The 20,042-nt window shown below is 45.7% G+C and overlaps 1 protein-coding gene across 4 annotated transcripts in view; it reads right to left on the bottom strand.

Annotated features, from left to right (window-relative positions):
• ERMARD (ER membrane associated RNA degradation) overlaps window positions 1-20,042 on the bottom strand; it is a 372,196-nt gene that overhangs the window by 234,950 nt on the left and 117,204 nt on the right. The window lies entirely within an intron of this gene.

Consider the following 20,042-nt stretch of genomic DNA (forward strand, 5'->3'; position numbering starts at 1 on the left):
TTTGGGCGCACGACAGGGCTCAGAAGGAATAAAAAATTGGCTCCAATCTTTAGCGGACACCATGTCGCGTTTGGAGAGCCCCTGTGTGCCTAAACATTGCCTAAACTCCCCCACAAGTGACCCCATTTTGGAAACTAGACCCCCAAGGAACTTATCTAGATGCATAGTGAGCACTTTAAACCCTCAGGTGCTTCACAAATTGATCCGTAAAAATGGAAAAGTACTTTTTTTCTTCACAAAAAATTTCTTTCAGACTAATTTTTTTCATTTTCACATGGGCAACAGGATAAAATGGATCCTAAAATTTGTTGGGCAATTTCTCCTGAGTACACCGATACCTCACATATGGGGGTAAACCACTGTTTGGGCACACGGTAAGGCTCGGAAGGGAAGGAGCGCCATTTGACTTTTTGAATGAAAAATTAGCTCCAATCGTTAGCGGACGCCATGTCGCGTTTGGAGAGCCACTGTGTGCCTAAACATTGGAGCTCCCCCACAAGTGACACCATTTTGGAAACTAGACCCCCCAAGGAACTTATCTAGATGCATAGTGAGCACTTTAAACCCTCAAGTGCTTCACAAATTGATCCGTAAAAATGAAAAAGTAATTTTTTTTCACAAAAAAATTCTTTCAGCCTCAATTTTTTCATTTTCACATGGGCAACAGGATAAAATGGATCCTAAAATTTGTTGGGCAATTTCTCCTGAGTACGCCGATACCTCATATGTGGGGGTAAACCACTGTTTGGGCGCACGGCAAGGCTCGGAAGGAAAGGCGCGCCATTTGACTTTTTGAATGGAAAATTAGCTCCAATCGTTAGCGGACACCATGTTGCGTTTGGAGAGCCCCTGTGTGCCTAAACATTGGAGCTCCCCCAAAAGTTATCTCATTTTGGAAACTAGACCCCCCAAGGAACTAATCTAGATGTGTGGTGAGCACTTTGAACCCCCAAGTGCTTCACAGAAGTTTATAATGCAGAGCCGTGACAACAAAAATAATTTTTCTTTCCTCAAAAATGATTTTTTTTTAGCCCGGAATTTTTTATTTTCCCAAGGGTAACAGGAGAAATTGGACCCCAAATGTTGTTGTCCAGTTTGTCCCGAGTACGCTGATACCACATATGTGGAGGTAAACCACTGTTTGGGCGCATGGCAGAGCTCGGAAAGGAAGGCACGCCATTTGGCTTTTTGAATGGAAAATTAGCTCCAATCGTTAGCGGACACCATGTCGTGTTTGGAGAGCGACATGTGTGCCTAAACATTGGAGCTCCCCTACAAGTGACCCCATTTTGGAAACTAGACCTCCCAAGGAACTAATTTAGATGTGTGATGAGCACTTTGAACCCCCAAGTGCTTCACAGAAGTTTATAACACAGAGCCGTGAAAATAAAAAATATTTTTTCTTTCCTCAAAAATGATTTTTAGCCCAGAATTTTTTATTTTCCCAAGGGTAACAGGAGAAATTTGACCCCAAAAGTTGTTGTCCAGTTTCTCCTGAGTACGCTGATACCCCATATGTGGGGTAAGCCACTGTTTGGGCACATGTCTGGGCTCGCAAGGGAAGTAGTGACGTTTTGAAATGCAGACTTTGATGGAATGCTCTGCGGGCGTCACGTTGCATTTGCAGAGCCCCTGATGTGCCTAAACAGTAGAAACCCCCCACAAGTGACCCCATTTTGGAAACTAGACCCCCAAAGGAACATATCTAGATGTGTGGTGAGCACTTTGAACCCCCAAGTGCTTCACAGAAGTTTATAACGCAGAGCCGTGAAAATAAAAAATAATTTTTCTTTCCTCAAAAATAATTTTTTAGCCTGCAGTTTTTTATTTTCCCAAGGGTTACAGGAGAAATTGGACCCCAAAAGTTGTTGTCCAGTTTGTCCTGAGTATGCTGGTACCCCATATGTGGGGGTAAACCACTGTTCGGGCACACGTCGGGGCTCGGAAGGGAGAGCACCATTTGACTTTTTCAACGCAAGATTGGCTGGAATCAATGGTGGCGTCATGTCGCGTTTGGAGACCCCCTGATGTGCGTAAACAGTGGAAACCCCTCAATTCTAACTCCAACACTAACCCCAACACACCCCTAACCCTAATCCAAACTCTAACCATGACCCTAATCACAACCCTAACCCCAACACACCCCTTAACCCTAATCCCAACCCTAACCATAACCCTAACCACAAGCCTAACCCTAATCTTAACCCTAATCCCAACCCTAACCTCAACACACCCCTAACCCTAATCTTAACCCTAATTCCAACCCTAACTCTAATTCCAACCCTAACCCTAAGGCTATGTGCCCACGTTGCGGATTTGTGTGCGGATCATTCCGCACCGATTTTGAAAAATCCGCAGGTAAAAAGCACTGCGCTTAACCTGCGGATTTACCGCGGATTTCCAGTGTTTTTTGTGCGGATTTCACCTGCGGATTCCTATTATGGAGCAGATGTAAAACGCTGCTGAATCCGCACAAAGAATTGACATGCTGCGGAAAATACAACGCAGCGTTTCTGCGCTGTATTTTTCGCACCATGGGCACTGCGGATTTGGTTTTCCATAGGTTTACGTGATACCGTAAACGTGATGGAAAACTGCTACGAATCCGCAGCGACCAATCCACTGCGGATTCCCAGCCAAATCCGCACCGTGTGCACATAGTGTAACCCTAACCCTAATTGTAACCCTAACCCTAAGTGAAACCCTAACCCTAAGTGAAACCCTAACCCTAAGTGCAACCCTAAGTGCAATCCTAACCCTAAGTGCAACCCTAACCCTAAGTGCAACCCTAAGTGCAACCCTAACCCTAAAGTGCAACCCTTACCCTAAGTGCAACCCTAACCCTAAGTGCAACCCTAACCCTAAGTACAACCCTAACCCTAAGTGCAACCCTAAGTGCAACCCTAACCCTAAGTGCAACCCTAACCCTAAGTGCAACCCTTACCCTAAGTGCAACCCTTACCCTAAGTGCAACCCTAACCCTAAGTGCAATCCTAAGTGTAACCCCAACCCTAAGTGCAACCCTAAGTGCATCCCTAACCCTAAGTGAAACCCTAACCCTAAGTGCAACCCTAAGTGCAACCCTAACCCTAAGTGCAACCCTAACCCTAAGTGCAACCCTAACCCTAAGTGCAACCCTAGCCCTGACCCTAACTCTGGTGGAAAAATATAAATAAATATATTTTCTTTATTTTTTTATGTTCCCTACCTATGGAGGTGATAAAGGGGGGGGGGGGTTATTTACTATTTTTTTATTTTGATCGCTGTGATAGAACCTATCACAGCTATCAAAATGTACCTGGAAAGAATCTGCAGGCCGGCCGATTCGGCGGGCGCACTGCGCATGCGCCCGCCATTTTGGAAGATGGTGGCACCCATGGAGAAGATGGACGGACACCGGGAAGGACATTGGAACTCGGCAAGTATGGGGGGGTGGGATCGGATCACGGGGGGAGCAGACAGGAGGACGGGGGGGAGCGGACAGGAGGACGGAGGGGAGAAGGGGACATGACAGGATGGAGAGGAGGAGATCGGCGGCGGGGGGGCAGATCTGGGTCTCCAGCCATGGCAGATGCTATTGCAGCATCGGCCATGGCTGGATTGTAATATTTCACCAATTTTCATAGGTGAAACATTACAGATTGCGATCGTAGCCACGGGGGGTGAAGCCACCCCTCCTGGGCTGAAGCACCACTCCCCCTGTCCCTGCAGGTCGGGTGAAATTGGAGTTAACCCTTTCACCCGATCTGCAGAAACGCGATCCCTCCATGACGCCACATAGGTGTCAAAGGTCGGATTGGCACCGACTTTCATGACGCCTACGTGGCGTCAAAGGTCAGGAAGGGGTTAAAGATCTCACTGAAGTTGAAACTGGTGTTGTAGTAAGATGCCATCTAAATGTTCCATGATTAAAGGGATATTCTCATCTCTAAAATCTCCTATCCCAATGTATAGTAGGTGTAATAATAATAATAATAATAATAATAATAATATTAGCAAATACCTCCAATTAGAAATGTAGTACGGTTTTTATGATTTGCTATGACTCTTTCCTCCGATGCAGGCATTGCAGGACCTTAGGTGTCCATAGTTACAACCAATCATATAGTGACAGTTAGCTAGTTGCTAGTGGTCAGAACCATGGACACCTAACGTCCTGCAATGCCTGCACATGAGGAAAGAGATATAGCGATTCAGAAAAACTATACTACATTTCTAATTGGAGGTATTTGCTAATATTAATATTATTACACCTACTACATATTGAGGTAGGATCTTGGAGATGGGAATACCACTTTAATTATAAGTGGTATTATTGAATAGTGGAAGCATTTAGGAGGCACAGCAACTCATTCATAAATTGTCAGACCATGTAAAGTTACAGAGTGGTGATCGTCGAGTGCTGAGGTTCATAATGCATAAAGTTATCATAGCTCTGCTATTAGAACGAAGAAGTGAATTTAGAGAAGACAAAATATTTCTTAGACAATATGCCCTGTGACATTAACTAGGGATATACAGTCCCTTGAAAAAAAATATTCAAACCCTGTGAACTTTTCCAGCTTACACCCACAAACATTTTTATTGGGATTTTACGTGACATATCAACACAAAGTAGCAAGTATTTGTGAAGTGTAAAGAATATGATACACTAGATCAGACCTGGGCAAGATGCGGCCCTCGGGCCGCATCCGGCCCGCCTGATGATTTTAAACAGCCCGCCAGCTAGCTGTCACTTCTGACAGCCGCCCCCGGCACCGCTCGGCCAGCCGCCAGACACTTCTGAGGAGAACCGCTGGCGGCTGGAGTGAAGGCCCCGAGCTCTGAACGTCACGTGCAATGTGAGCAGCGGAGCGTGTTGATCATCGTGTTTATCGGTGGCGGCGGCCATCTTCCCGAAGCCGAGTTTGCAGATTTAGATCTTGGCTTCAGGAAATAGCCGCCACGATCTCCATATGCGCACGCGCGGCCTCCCGCAGCCATTTTCCTGAAGCCCCGTGAAGCAGAGCACTCCATCTGTGCACGCGCGGCCTCGGGAAGATGGCCGCCGCCACCGATATTCAACCCGGCTCTGCTGCTCACATTGCATTCCGGGCCGCTGCGTCACGTCACCGGTGGAAGGGACCCTGCGCACGCCATACCGCACCTCTGCCGTCGCCACACCACTGCTGCAACCACCCCATGGACACCAGGCCGTGGCGTCGCCCACCTAAGCAGGAAGGGACCCTGCTCAGGTGCACGCCACACCGCATCACCCCACCTTTGCCGACACCATGCCTCCTGTGACCCTGCTCTGCCACCTCCAGCCCTCAGGTATGATAATGTAAATTCGGACAATAAGACGGACCCCCATCTTATAAAAAATCTTTTTTTCTGCAATTTTCACCCCAAATTTGGGGTGCGCTGTTACTCCAGCTAAGTAACAAACATAGGACAAGCTCTAGGGAGGTGGCAAACTGGACTGACCGCAAATCTGAACCTATCCAAACACACTAGAAGTAGCCGGTGAACGTGCATAAAATCCTAGACGTCTCGAGCCAGCCTGAGGAACTAACTACCCCTAGAGAGAGAGAGAGAAAGACCTCACTTGCCTCCAGAGAAATAATCCCCAAAGATATAGAAGCCCCCAACAAATAATAACGGTGAGGTAAGAGGAAGGCACATACACAGGGGTGAAAGCAGATTCAGCAAATGAGGCCCACTAACACTAGATAGCAGAAAACAGAAAAGGGGTCTGTGCGGTCAGTAAAAAACCCTTACAAAATATCCACACTGAGATTTCCAGAACCCCCGCACCAACTAACGGTGTGGGGGGAGAAACTCAGTCCCCTAGAGCAACCAGCAAGCGAGGAAATCACATTTTAGCAAGCTGGACAAGAAACATGATGAATGCTGATAATCAAAAAAAGAACAAACAAAAACTTAGCTGGTCTTGGAGAGACTGGGAGCAAGGTAGTCACAAGGAATCTGAAGAGCACTGAATACATTGATAGCAGGCAAGGAACTGAGTATCCAGGTGAGCTAAATAGGAAACCAGCCAAGGATAACGAACCAGCTGATGCTGCCAACCTGCAGAAAGACAACACTACACAGTACCGCTTGTGACCACTAGAGGGAGCCCAAAAATAGAGTTCATAACAGTACCCCCCCCTTGAGGAGGGGTCACCGAACCCTCATCAAGACCCCCAGGGCGATCAGGATGAGCCGCGTGGAAGGCACGAACCAAATCGGCCGCATGAACATCAGAGGCGACAACCCAGGAATTATGCTCCTGACCATAGCCCTTCCACTTAACCAAATACTGAAGCCTCCGTCTAGAGATACGAGAATCCAAAATCTTCTCCACCACGTACTCCAATTCGCCCTCGAACAGCACCGGAGCAGGAGGCTCAACAGAAGGAACCACAGGTACCACATACCTCCGCAACAAAGACCTATGGAACACATTATGAATGGCAAACGATGCTGGGAGATCCAAATGAAAAGACACCGGGTTAAGGATTTCCAAGATCTTATAAGGACCGATGAAGCGAGGCTTGAATTTAGGAGAGGAGACCTTCATACGAACATACGGAGAAGACAGCCACACCAAATCCCCAACACGAAGTCGGGGACCCACACCGCGGCGGCGGTTGGCAAAGCGCTGAGCCTTCTCCTGTGACAACCTCAAACTGTCCACCACATGGTTCCAAATCTGCTGCAACCTATCCACCACAGAATCCACCCCAGGACAGTCAGAAGGCTCAACCTGACCCGAGGAAAAACGAGGATGGAAACCAGAATTGCAGAAAAAAGGCGAAACCAAAGTAGCAGAACTAGCCCGATTATTAAGGGCAAACTCGGCCAATGGCAAAAAAGTCACCCAATCATCCTGATCAGCAGAAACAAAACATCTCAAATAAGTTTCCAACGTCTGATTAGTTCGATCGGTTTGGCCATTAGTCTGAGGATGGAAGGCCGACGAAAAAGACAAATCAATGCCCATCTTAGCACAAAAAGTCCGCCAAAACCTGGACACAAACTGGGATCCTCTATCAGACACAATATTCTCAGGAATACCGTGCAAGCGAACCACATTCTGAAAAAATAGAGGAACCAAATCGGAGGAAGAAGGCAACTTAGGCAAGGGCACCAAATGGACCATCTTGGAAAAACGATCATACACCACCCAGATGACAGACATTTTCTGAGATACTGGAAGATCCGAAATAAAATCCATGGAAATGTGCGTCCAAGGCCTCTTCGGAACAGGCAGAGGCAAAAGCAAACCGCTGGCACGAGAACAGCAAGGCTTAGCCCGAGCACAAATCCCACAAGACTGCACAAAGGAACGCACATCCCGCGACAAGGAAGGCCACCAGAAGGACCTAGCCACCAAATCTCTGGTACCAAAAATCCCAGGATGACCCGCCAACACCGAAGAATGGACCTCGGAAATAACTCTGCTGGTCCATCTATCCGGGACAAACAGTCTCTCTGGTGGACAACGGTCAGGTCTATCCGCCTGAAATTTCTGCAGCACTCGTCGCAAATCTGGGGAAATGGCAGACAAAATCACTCCCTCTCTGAGAATACCAGCCGGCTCAGAAACTCCCGGAGAGTCAGGCACAAAACTCCTAGAAAGTGCATCAGCTTTCACATTCTTCGAACCAGGCAGGTATGAGACCACGAAGTTGAAACGGGAGAAAAACAACGACCAACGAGCCTGTCTAGGATTCAGGCGCTTGGCAGATTCAAGATAAATCAGATTTTTGTGATCAGTCAAGACCACCACACGATGTTTAGCTCCTTCGAGCCAATGTCGCCACTCCTCAAATGCCCACTTCATAGCCAACAACTCCCGATTACCAACATCATAATTCCGCTCGGCAGGCGAAAACTTTCTTGAAAAGAAAGCACATGGCTTCATCACAGAGCCATCAGAGCTTCTCTGCGACAAAACAGCCCCTGCTCCAATCTCAGAAGCATCAACCTCGACCTGGAAGGGGAGAGAGACATCTGGCTGACATAAGACTGGAGCTGAAGAAAACCGGTGCTTAAGCTCCCGAAAGGCCTCCACGGCCGCAGGAGACCAATTAGTCACATCAGAACCCTTCCTGGTCAAATCCGTCAAAGGTTTAACCACGCTAGAAAAATTAGCGATGAAACGACGGTAAAAATTAGCAAAACCCAAGAACTTCTGAAGACTCTTAACAGACGTGGGCTGAGTCCAGTCATGAATAGCCTGGACCTTGACTGGGTCCATCTCCACAGTAGAAGGAGAAAAAATAAAACCCAAAAAGGAGACCTTCTGTACTCCGAAGAGACATTTTGAGCCCTTCACAAATAAAGCATTAGCACGCAAGACCTGAAACACCATCCTGACCTGCTTCACATGGGACTCCCAATCATCAGAAAAGACCAAAATGTCATCCAGATAAACAATCATAAATTTATCCAGATATTCTCGGAAGATGTCATGCATGAAGGACTGAAACACAGAAGGAGCATTAGAAAGTCCAAAAGGCATCACCAAGTACTCAAAATGGCCTTCGGGCGTATTAAATGCTGTTTTCCATTCATCTCCCTGCGTAATGCGCACAAGGTTATACGCACCACGGAGATCTATCTTGGTGAACCAACTGGCACCCTTAATCTGAGCAAACAAATCAGACAATAGTGGCAAAGGATACTGAAATTTGACTGTGATTTTATTCAGAAGACGATAATCTATACAAGGTCTCAAAGAACCGTCCTTCTTGGCCACAAAAAAAAATCCTGCACCAAGAGGGGAAGAGGATGGGCGAATATGTCCCTTCTCCAAAGACTCCTTTATATAACTCCGCATCGCGGCATGCTCTGGTATAGACACATTAAAAAGTCGTCCCTTAGGAAATTTACTACCAGGAATTAAATTTATAGCACAGTCACAATCCCTATGAGGGGGCAGGGCACTGGACCTGGGCTCATCAAATACATCCTGGTAGTCAGACAAAAACTCAGGGACCTCAGAAGGAGTGGAAGAAGCAATAGACACCAACGGAGTATCGCCATGAATTCCCTGACAACCCCAACTTGACACAGACATAGCTTTCCAATCTAAAACTGGATTATGAGCCTGCAGCCATGGCAGACCCAAAACGACAACATCATGCAAATTATACAAAACAAGAAAGCGAATCACCTCCTGATGTACGGGAGTCATGCACATGGTCATTTGCATCCAATACTGAGGCTTATTCTCAGCCAATGGCGTAGCATCAATTCCCCTCAGAGGAATAGGAAATTCCAAAGGCTCCAGGACAAAACCACAGCGCCTGGCAAACGACAAATCCATCAGATTCAGGGCAGCACCCGAATCCACAAAAGCCATAACCGAGTAGGACGACAAAGAACAAATCAAAGTAACAGACAAAATAAATTTAGGCTGTATAGTACCAATGGTGACAGGTTTAGCGAATTTTTTTAAGCGTTTAGAGCATGCTGAGATAACATGAGTAGAATCACCACAGTAAAAGCACAACCCATTTTGACGTCTATGACTTTGTCGCTCAATTCTGGTCAGAGTTCGGTCACATTGCATAGACTCAGGTCTCTGTTCAGAAAATACCGCCAAAGGATGAGCAGATTTGCGCTCCCGCAAACGCCGATCAACCTGAATGGCTAAAGCCATAGAATCACTCAGACTTGTAGGGGTGGGAAACCCCACCATAACATTCTTAACGGCCTCAGAAAGACCTTCTCTGAAATTTGCAGCCAGGGCACACTCATTCCATTGAGTAAGCACCGACCATTTCTGAAATTTTTTACAATACACCTCTGCTTCATCCTGACCTTGAGAGATAGCCAGCAACGCTTATTCTGCCTGATTCTCAAGATTAGGCTCCTCATAAAGCAGTCCAAGAGCCAGAAAAAATGCATCTACATTAAGCAATGCAGGATCTCCTGGCGCCAGAGAGAAAGCCCAATCTTGAGGGTCGCCACGCAACAAGGAGATAACAATTTTAACTTGCTGAGCGGAATCACCAGAGGAACGAGGTCTCAGAGATAGAAATAACTTACAATTATTCTTAAAATTTAGAAACCTAGATCTATCTCCAGAAAACAACTCAGGAATGGGTATCTTAGGTTCTGACATAGGGCTATGAATAACAAAATCCTGAATACTTTGCACCCGTGCAGTAAGATGATCCACACTAGAAGTCAGAGTCTGAACATTCATGTCTGCAGCTGAGCTTAAAAACCACCCAGAGTTCAAGGGGATGAAAGAAGCTAAACAGACTGCAGCAAAGGAAAAGCGGGAGGAGGAAAAAAAAAAAAAAAATGTACTCAGGTCTTCTTTTTATCCCACTTCTCCGATGCATTAAACACTTTTTGGCCTGCTATACTGTTATAATCCTTAGTGGTTGAGGATCACAAATTACTCCAGCTAAGTAACAAACATAGGACAAGCTCTAGGGAGGTGGCAAACTGGACTGACCGCAAATCTGAACCTATCCAAACACACTAGAAGTAGCCGGTGAACGTGCCTAAAATCCTAGACATCTCGAGCCAGCCTGAGGAACTAACTACCCCTAGAGAGAGAGAGAAAGACCTCACTTGCCTCCAGAGAAATAATCCCCAAAGATATAGAAGCCCCCAACAAATAATAACGGTGAGGTAAGAGGAAGGCACATACACAGGGGTGAAAGCAGATTCAGCAAATGAGGCCCACTAACACTAGATAGCAGAAAACAGAAAAGGGGTCTGTGCGGTCAGTAAAAAACCCTTACAAAATATCCACACTGAGATTTCCAGAACCCCCGCACCAACTAACGGTGTGGGGGGAGAAACTCAGTCCCCTAGAGCAACCAGCAAGCGAGGAAAAACTTAGCTTGTCTTGGAGAGACTGGGAGCAAGGTAGTCACAAGGAATCTGAAGAGCACTGAATACATTGATAGCAGGCAAGGAACTGAGTATCCAGGTGAGCTAAATAGGAAACCAGCCAAGGATAACGAACCAGCTGATGCTGCCAACCTGCAGAAAGACAACACTACACAGTACCGCTTGTGACCACTAGGGGGAGCCCAAAAATAGAGTTCACAACAGTGTGCCTTATGATCCGGTGTGTCTTATAGTCCGAAAAATATGGTAATTATATTAGTCCGGCCCTCTAAAACCATCCCAATTTCTCATGCGGCCCCATGGCAAAATTAATTGCCCACCCCTGCACTAGATGGTGGCCCGATTCTAACGCATCGGGTATTCTAGAATATGTATGCGTAGTGTATAGCACAGCCCACGTAGTATATTGCGCAGCCCATACAGTACATTGCGCAGCCCACGCAGTACATTGCACAGCGCACGTTGTATATTGCGCAGCCCACGTTGTATATTGCGCAGCCAATATAGTATATTGCGCAGCCCACATATTATACTGCGCAGCCCACGTAGTATATTGCCCAGCCTACGTTGTATATTGCGCAGCCCACATATTATACTGCGCAGCCCACGTAGTATATTGCCCAGCCTACGTTGTATATTGCGCAGCCCATATAGTATATTGTGCAGCCCACATATTATACTGCACAGCCCACATAGTATATTGCCCAGCCCATGTAGTATATTGCGCAGGCCACGTTGTATATTGCGCAGCCCACGTATATAGCAATGTGGGCATGATATCCCTGTTAAAAAAAAAAAGAATTAAAATAAAAAATAGTTATATACTCACTTTCCGTTGGCGCCTGGATCCAGGAAGTGGTTACCGACGCTTGGGATCCACTGAAGCTCCGCCGAGCCGCTGGCCGCCATCTTCCTTTCCCAGGATGCATTGCGAAATTACCCTGAAGACTTAGCGGTCTCGCGAGACCGCTAAGTCTTCTGGGTAATTTCGCAATACATCGCCGGGAACGGAAGATGGCGGCCGGCGCCAGCGGCTCGGCGAACTAAGGAGGGTGAGTATAGCAGGTTTTTTGTTTTTATTATTTTTAACATTACATTTTTTTTACTATTGATGCCGCATAGGCAGCATCAAAGTAAAAAATTGGGGACACACAGGGTTAATAGCAGCGGTTACGTAGTGCGTTACCCGCGGCATAACGCGGTCCGTTACCGCCGGCATTAACCCTGTGTGACCGGTGACTGAACAGCGTATGCGGGCGCCGGGCAGTGAGTGCGGGGAGTAAGGAGCAGCCATTTTCTTCCGGACTGTGCGCGTCGCTGATTGGTTGTGGCAATGGTCGTGGGCGTTTTGCCACGACCAATCAGCAACTTGGATTCCATGACAGACAGACCAATGAATATCCGTGACAGAAGGACAGACAGACGGAAGTGACCCTTAGACAATTATATAGTAGATGGTTGTCTAAATATTGTAAAAATATGAATCTGAAAATTGTGACATGCATTTGTATTGAGCCACAGAGTCAATATTACTGCTGCAAGTCTTTTGGGGTAGGTCTACCAGCTTTGCACATTTAAGCTATGTTTACACGTTGTGTTATTGATGCGTTATTTTCCGCAGGCAAAGGCAAGGCCTACTCTCTTAGCAGTAAGAAATTTGCTGCAAAAAAGCAGGTTTTGCTTATCGAGTCTTTTCCGTGCATTTTTGTCATGGTACAATTGTCTCATGTGCATGCTGATAAAGTTTAGTGCATAAAAAAATCTTGTGCTGCTTCATCAGGCTTTGGCACCAAAAACGCAGCAAAAACTGATACCTGCGTTTTTTTCAGCATTTGTTGAACCACCCATTGTTTTCAATAAATGAAAAAAGCTGTAGCAAGTACTCAGGACAAAAAAAAAAAACGAGCTGTGTGCACGACATTTTTGAAGTCTCATTGACTTTGCTGGTACATTAAAACGCAGCTGAAAAAACGCAACATGTGAACATAGCCTAAGAGGCTGTAATTTTTGCTCTAGCTCAGTGACATTGGATGGAGAACTTCTGCTTACAGCAATTTTCCAGTCTTGCCACATATTCTCAATGGAATTTAGATTTGGACTGTGACTGGGCCATTCAAACACATGAATATTCTTGGATTTAAACCAATCCATTGTAGGTCTGACAGTCTGTGTAGGGTCGCTGTCTGGCTGGAAGTTGAACCTGTGCCCCAGTCTCAAATCTTTTGCAACCTCCTAACAGGTTTTTCTTCAGGATTGCCCTGTATTTAGCTCCATCCATCTTCCCATGAACTCTCACAAGCTTCCCTGTCGTTGTTGAAGAAAAGCATCCTCACAGCATAATTGTAATAATTATAGGGGATAACTCAGGAGACTCTTTGCGTGGAACAAGACAACTACAGGACACAGTTTTATAAGTGGTAAAGTCTATATTATCAGACGGTTATTCAAACAGGTGCAGAGAGAAACTAAAGTACACAACACTTGGTGCAAATAATAAACGCAGCTTAGCAGTCTATAGGAAACTTCAGAGGAAAATGCAATCAAGCAGAAAGTCTATGAAGCACAGTTATTCTTGAGGATACTTGACACGAATAAATCCTTGTCTTAGTCCAAACACAGATAGATAAGCTTATAAGGCAGTTCAAATCATATCTTAGCTCAACCAGGGAGGCCTGGTTAATAGTCTCAGGTTTTTGCAGAGCAGAAACAGCTTACATGTCCAGCAAATGCAGATGGAAGTAAACACGAGCAGCAGATGAAGGAGGATTACTGGAAACTGGTGTATGCAGCAGGAACTCAGAGCAGAGTAGCAGGATCACCACACAGGTTCACAGGAGCAGGTATATAGCCAGGGAGTAATCAGAGGTCAGGAGCTGGATGCAAGGCAGAATACTCTAGCACAGACTAAAGGCTGGGGTGGAGTTTTATAGCAGGAAGACACAGTGCATACGAGACCAAAGACGCCATCTTGGAAAAGGGCAGTAATGCACAAAAGGTAAAAAATGTTCAGAGTCCTGACAATAATACTGTCAACACCATGTTTGACGGAGGGGATGGTGTTTACAGGCTGATGTGCAGTGCTACTTTTGTGCCACACATAGCATTTGCATTTAGCCTAAATGGTTTTACTTTGAGCTCACTGACCAAAGCACCTTCTTCCACATGTTTGCTGTCCCCTACATGGCGTTTTGCAAACTACAAACAGAAATTCTTATGGCTTGCTTACAAAAATATTTTCTTGTCTCTATTCTATAAAGCCAAGATTTGTGAATTATACTACTCATTTTTTTTGCTGTGGACAGATTTTCCCAACTGAGCTGTGGATATCTGCAGGTCTTCAGAGTGTCCATGGGTCTCTTGGCTGCTTCTTTAATTAATCTAATTAGTGCTCTCCCTAGTTGGGATGTCAGTTTAAGTGGATGGCCATGCCTTGGTAGATTTGAAGTTGTGCCATACTGTGGAGGAACGGGGTCAGTGGGTGCTCTCGTCCACTGGCCCGGCTGTCTTTAGCAAGACTGCATGGACCAGGGCTCATACCACTGAACACCCGCTCTATCTCCCAGTGGGCAATACACTACACAGACAACACGGGGTTAAGGTAAAACAGTGTGGCAATACTTTATTGAACCACAACACACAATAGCAAACAGAACAATCTCAGCAATTACCCCAAGATGGTGCACATTACCGGGCCCCACCCTTCTGCTGACTCGCCGAGATAATGGTAGATGTGATATCGGAGCTCCCAGGGTCGCTATTCCACCTGTGATATACACACAGAGAAGAGATATCGACAAGCGTAGAAAGATGACAGAACAGTTCATAGAGTCCGTACAAGGTCAAAGCCAGTTGACATGATATCAGAGCTCCCAGGGTCGCTATTCTACCTGTGATACACACACAGAGAAGACGTAATGACAAGCATAGGGAGATGACCAAGAACTGTCCATAGAGTCCATACAAGGTCCAAAGCCAGTTGACACGAGAGTCACCACTTGGCTTATCTGACCATCTCCATGGAACCAGGCGACCAGCGGGTCCCAAACCTGGCTTTCTCCAAACATATCCATGGTTCAGAGATGGTCACTGGATCAGATCTGTGTCCTTCCAACCGGAGACGAAAACCCCTAGGTTGTTTCCTATAGAATCATAGATCAGTGTCTCTCGTGATGGTGCTATGATGAATTGGCTGCAGTCCTTTCTCTTGTCTGTTGAGTGGTTTTCAGAATGTCCGGCTGATAGCTCTGTGTTACTTCAGTCTCAATGATGTGATCTCTGAGTCTTTTTATACCCAAGACATGTAAGCTATTTTTAGAATTACCCAGTGTCCTTCAGTCCAACATCAAGATAAGGTAAACAATGGTGATGGGATCAAGGAAGCACTATTAGCATATCAGCACACATCAATAAACAAAGCTTAACACATCCTATGTACAGTCAATAGTATGTTAGATAGTATATCAGTTGGCAAGTCTGTCTTCTTGACCCACCAGACATAAACACTTAAATTCACAAGCCAATATACAGATAAAAAGCCAGTTCTTTTGGTTTGCAAAAACATGGTTGTCTGGGAAATTAAGATACAATCTGGTTTCCTCACATATAATCCTTCCATTTTTGGATAAAGGATTGAACCATGCACCATCAGATTTTCAGAGCTTGGGCTATTGTTTTATAACCTATTCCTGCCTAACTCTCTCTACAACTTTATCCCTGACCTGTCTGGTGTGTGCCTTAGTTTTCATGATGCTATTTGAACCCTATAGTTCTCAAATAACACCTGTAGTTATACTGGAACTAAATTACACACAAGTTGTCTCAATTTACTACTTATGTGACTTCTGGAGGCAAGGACTTCTGGTCACGCAGGATTATATTTAGGGATAACAGACTACAGGGGGCTGAAGACAAATTAATGTCACAATTTTCAGATTTATACTTCAAAAATAATTAGAAAACCATGAATCATTTCCTTTACACTACGCAAATACTTGCAACTTGGCGTTTTTATGTCACAAAAAAAAAATCATGGAAAATGAATACTTTTTCAAGGAGCTATATGGAGGCTAAGAGAAGTCCTATATGATGAGAATAAGGGTCAGACCACAGTAAGGAATTGGAATGTCTAGGTGCTAGCCTGAGTTTCTAAATCTCTATCCACTTAGCAAATGCAGGAAAACCTGCCAAACAGATATCCTCCGTAGATGATAAGCCCAATAATAGTAAATGATATTTGGAGTCGCAATCAACTCGTAGACCCACTAGCCAGCAGAGACAGCATGAAATTCTATGACATTTTTTTTTACCCACATGAAATGTATAACTTGTAAGGCTTTGATGTCGCTCACGTGGATAAGTATTCACAATGTTTCAAAGATGTATAGTGGCATGTAAAAAGTTTGGGCACCCCAGGTCAAAATTACTATTATTGTGAAAAGTTAAACAAGTTGAAGATGAAATGATCTCTAAAATGGATAATGCTAAAGATGACACATTTCCTTTGTATTTTATGCAAAATAAAACTATATTGTCATACCGACAATATCTTTCACGTTCCCACTGTATACAATCCTAGGGATTATCCACATTTTAATTGCCAAAATGCCGCCAGAAGAGATAATGGAAGTTTATTTGATTTGGCCAGTATTTAACATATTTGACTACAGAGTGGGGTGAAAATATATCGATAAAGGGAGTGGTATGAGATTGAGTGGTTAATCCTAAATACTTAAGGGTTGTACTTTGCCACTTAAAAAGGAACATATCGCTAATAAAGGGACATCTTATGGATTCAGTATACCAAGACTTTTACATGCTTCAGACTTCATGGGAACAGCTTGGGGGAAGACTCTTTTCTGTCCCAGCATGACTTCATTCCCTTCCATCCACTGCACAAAGCCAAGTCCACAACCTCACAAATGCTACTCTGGATGACCTGACAAGAATTTCCACAGACGCTCTAAATAATTTTTGTAGAAAGCTTTCCTAGATCAGTAGGGATGTCATAAAAGCTCATTTAGCTGTAATTCGAAGGTGTCCCATACATTTGTATGCATAGTGTATGTAAATAACTGTCACAATTTTTTTTTTTTACCAAATAGTTGTCAACGAAAAAAAAACAGCCTTAGGCTGCATTCACATGTTGTGCTCATAATGCAGAAATACAGAAAACCATGCTGATATGAAGATTGGAAAGGTGTTTGTGTCTAAAAACGCTTTCAAGTGAACTCCTGAAGATCCAGAAATATTTTATTCTTATCATATTTTTAAGTGAACTTTTTTCTAGTTTTTATTCGTATCTCAGAAGCCATATATTTATTTTGCTTGTCGACACAGGTACATGAGAACTTTTTTTCTCTGGGTTGAGTTGGAATTTTGAATAGCACTATTTGACGTATATAAAATTTAAAGGACTTATCTAAAACAACAAGTCTGCAGTCACTGTATGTGACTGCAGACTTGTGAATCCTCACAGTGCACACAATGCGCAGTGTGAGAATTCTCCGGTGTCAATGCCAGGAATGGCAGTCACATGACCACAAGCATGGGATATGCATACTCCCGGACAGAATCTGACTAGACTGTCAGACAGCCTCAAGCAATACACTTGCAGTGAGCTTGGCAAGTCTAGTCAAATTTTGGCTGGGAGTTTGTATATCGCATACCGGTACTTGTGGTCACATGATTGCCATTCCTGGCGCTGAATCATCACAGCACAGTGAAGACCAAAGGCCTGTCTGGAATGAATGACCACATTGCTCACTCCCCACTGCTTTCTATTGCTTGCAGAAAATAATCAAAGTCAGAAAAAGGGCGCCCCAGGTTAACAATTACAAGTGCAAAACAGCACATCTAAATAAAAGTGGTACATTCCATTACAATGTGAAAACAGTGCTATGAAAAGAAAAACAAAACCACTGCTGCAAAGAGCTTGGTCATGAATGAATGTGCTTGTGCCTGCTATTATTTCCAAAACAAGATGATCTGTGTGCTGGCCACAACACAGTTGCAATTTGTGAACACAGACTTTTAGTCAGGCTTTTACCTTTGCATTCAATTGGTCAATGTGAAATCTACTTGAGAGTTTTATTTTTAACGACAGCATCATTTTGATGACCGTGTTTTTCATGTATGCAAAAAAAAAATGGTACGCGTATTATCAGTGTTTTGGATCCGAGTGTCATCAGTGTTTTGGATCCGAGTGTCATCAGTGTTTTGGATCCGAGTGTCATCAGTGTTTTGGATCCGAGTGTCATCAGTGTTTTTCATGTATGGATAAATAAATTACAACGCTTCTGCTATTCATTATAATGTTAATCATTGACAGCAGACGGATTGCGGTGATTTTCACCGATCTATAGACTTGTATTGGCACTTTTCATCAGTGCTACAGAAAAAAATGGACATGAATATGCAGCATCTATAATATAACGGTGGGAGCGTCACTCTGTCCGAAGCCTTTATAGACTGCGCAAGCGCGACGCACCGCGCCTACGCAGTCTGGACCAGAGTGACGCAGCCGAACTTACTTATCCCCCCCCCAATATACCGGCCATGGGGGCTCCACACACCCCTGTATCCCCCCTAATATACCGGCCATGGGGGCTCCGTGCTCTGCAGCTCCAGTCGGGGTAGATGTAGAGCCCAGCGGAGTTCCAGGACCTTCGATGATGTCACCAGCATGTGACCAGTGATGCGAGTGGGCGTAGTCAGCCCTCGCTGTGCTGGCTGCAGGGGTGCTGTATCCATAGCTAGCGCCACACTCAGGCAGTAAGTACAGCCACACTCACGCAGTACAGCCACTCACGCAGTACAGCCACACTCACGCAGTACAGCCACACTCACGCAGTACAGCCACACTCGGCCGCACTCACACAGTACAGCCACACTCACACAGTACAGCCACACTCACACAGTACAGCCACACTCACACAGTACAGCCACACTCACACAGTACAGCCACTCACACAGTACAGCCACACTCAGCCACACTCACACAGTACAGCCACACTCACACAGTACAGCCACACTCACACAGTACAGCCACACTCGGCCGCACTCACACAGTACAGCTACACTCACACAGTACAGCCACACTCACACAGTACAGCCACACTCACACAGTACAGCCACACTCGGCCGCACTCACACAGTTACAGCCACACTCACACAGTACAGCCACACTCACGCAGTACAGCCACACTCACACAGTACAGCCACACTCACGCAGTACAGCCACACTCACGCAGTACAGCCACACTCGGCCGCACTCACACAGTACAGCCACACTCACACAGTACAGCCACACTCACACAGTACAGCCACACTCACACAGTACAGCCACACTCAGCCACACTCACACAGTACAGCCACACTCACACAGTACAGCCACACTCACACAGTACAGCCACACTCGGGCGCACTCACACAGTACAGCTACACTCACACAGTACAGCCACACTCACACAGTACAGCCACACTCACACAGTACAGCCACACTCACACAGTACAGCCACACTCACACAGTACAGCCACACTCGGCCGCACTCACACAGTTACAGCCACACTCACACAGTACAGCCACACTCAGCCACACTCACACAGTTCAGCCACACTCACACAGTACAGCCAAACTCGGCAGCACTCACACAGTACAGCCACACTCACACAGTACAGCCACACTCAGCTGCACTCACACAGTACAACCACACTCACGCAGTACAGCCACACTCACGCAGTACAGCCACACTCAGCTGCACTCACGCAGTACAGCCACACTCACGCAGTACAGCCACACTCACGCAGTACAGCCACTCACGCAGTACAGCCACACTCACGCAGTACAGCCACACTCACACAGTACAGCCACACTCACACAGTACAGCCACACTCACACAGTACAGCCACACTCGGCCGCACTCACACAGTACAGCCACACTCACACAGTACAGCCACACTCACACAGTACAGCCACACTCACACAGTACAGCCACACTCAGCCACACTCACACAGTACAGCCACACTCGGCCGCACTCACACAGTACAGCCACACTCACACAGTACAGCCACACTCAGTCACACTCACACAGTTCAGCCACACTCACACAGTACAGCCAAACTCAGCAGCACTCACACAGTACAGCCACACTCACACAGTACAGCCACACTCACACAGTAC

The sequence above is a fragment of the Ranitomeya variabilis genome, chromosome 2 (assembly GCF_051348905.1).
Source record: "Ranitomeya variabilis isolate aRanVar5 chromosome 2, aRanVar5.hap1, whole genome shotgun sequence".
NCBI lineage: Eukaryota > Metazoa > Chordata > Amphibia > Anura > Dendrobatidae > Ranitomeya > Ranitomeya variabilis.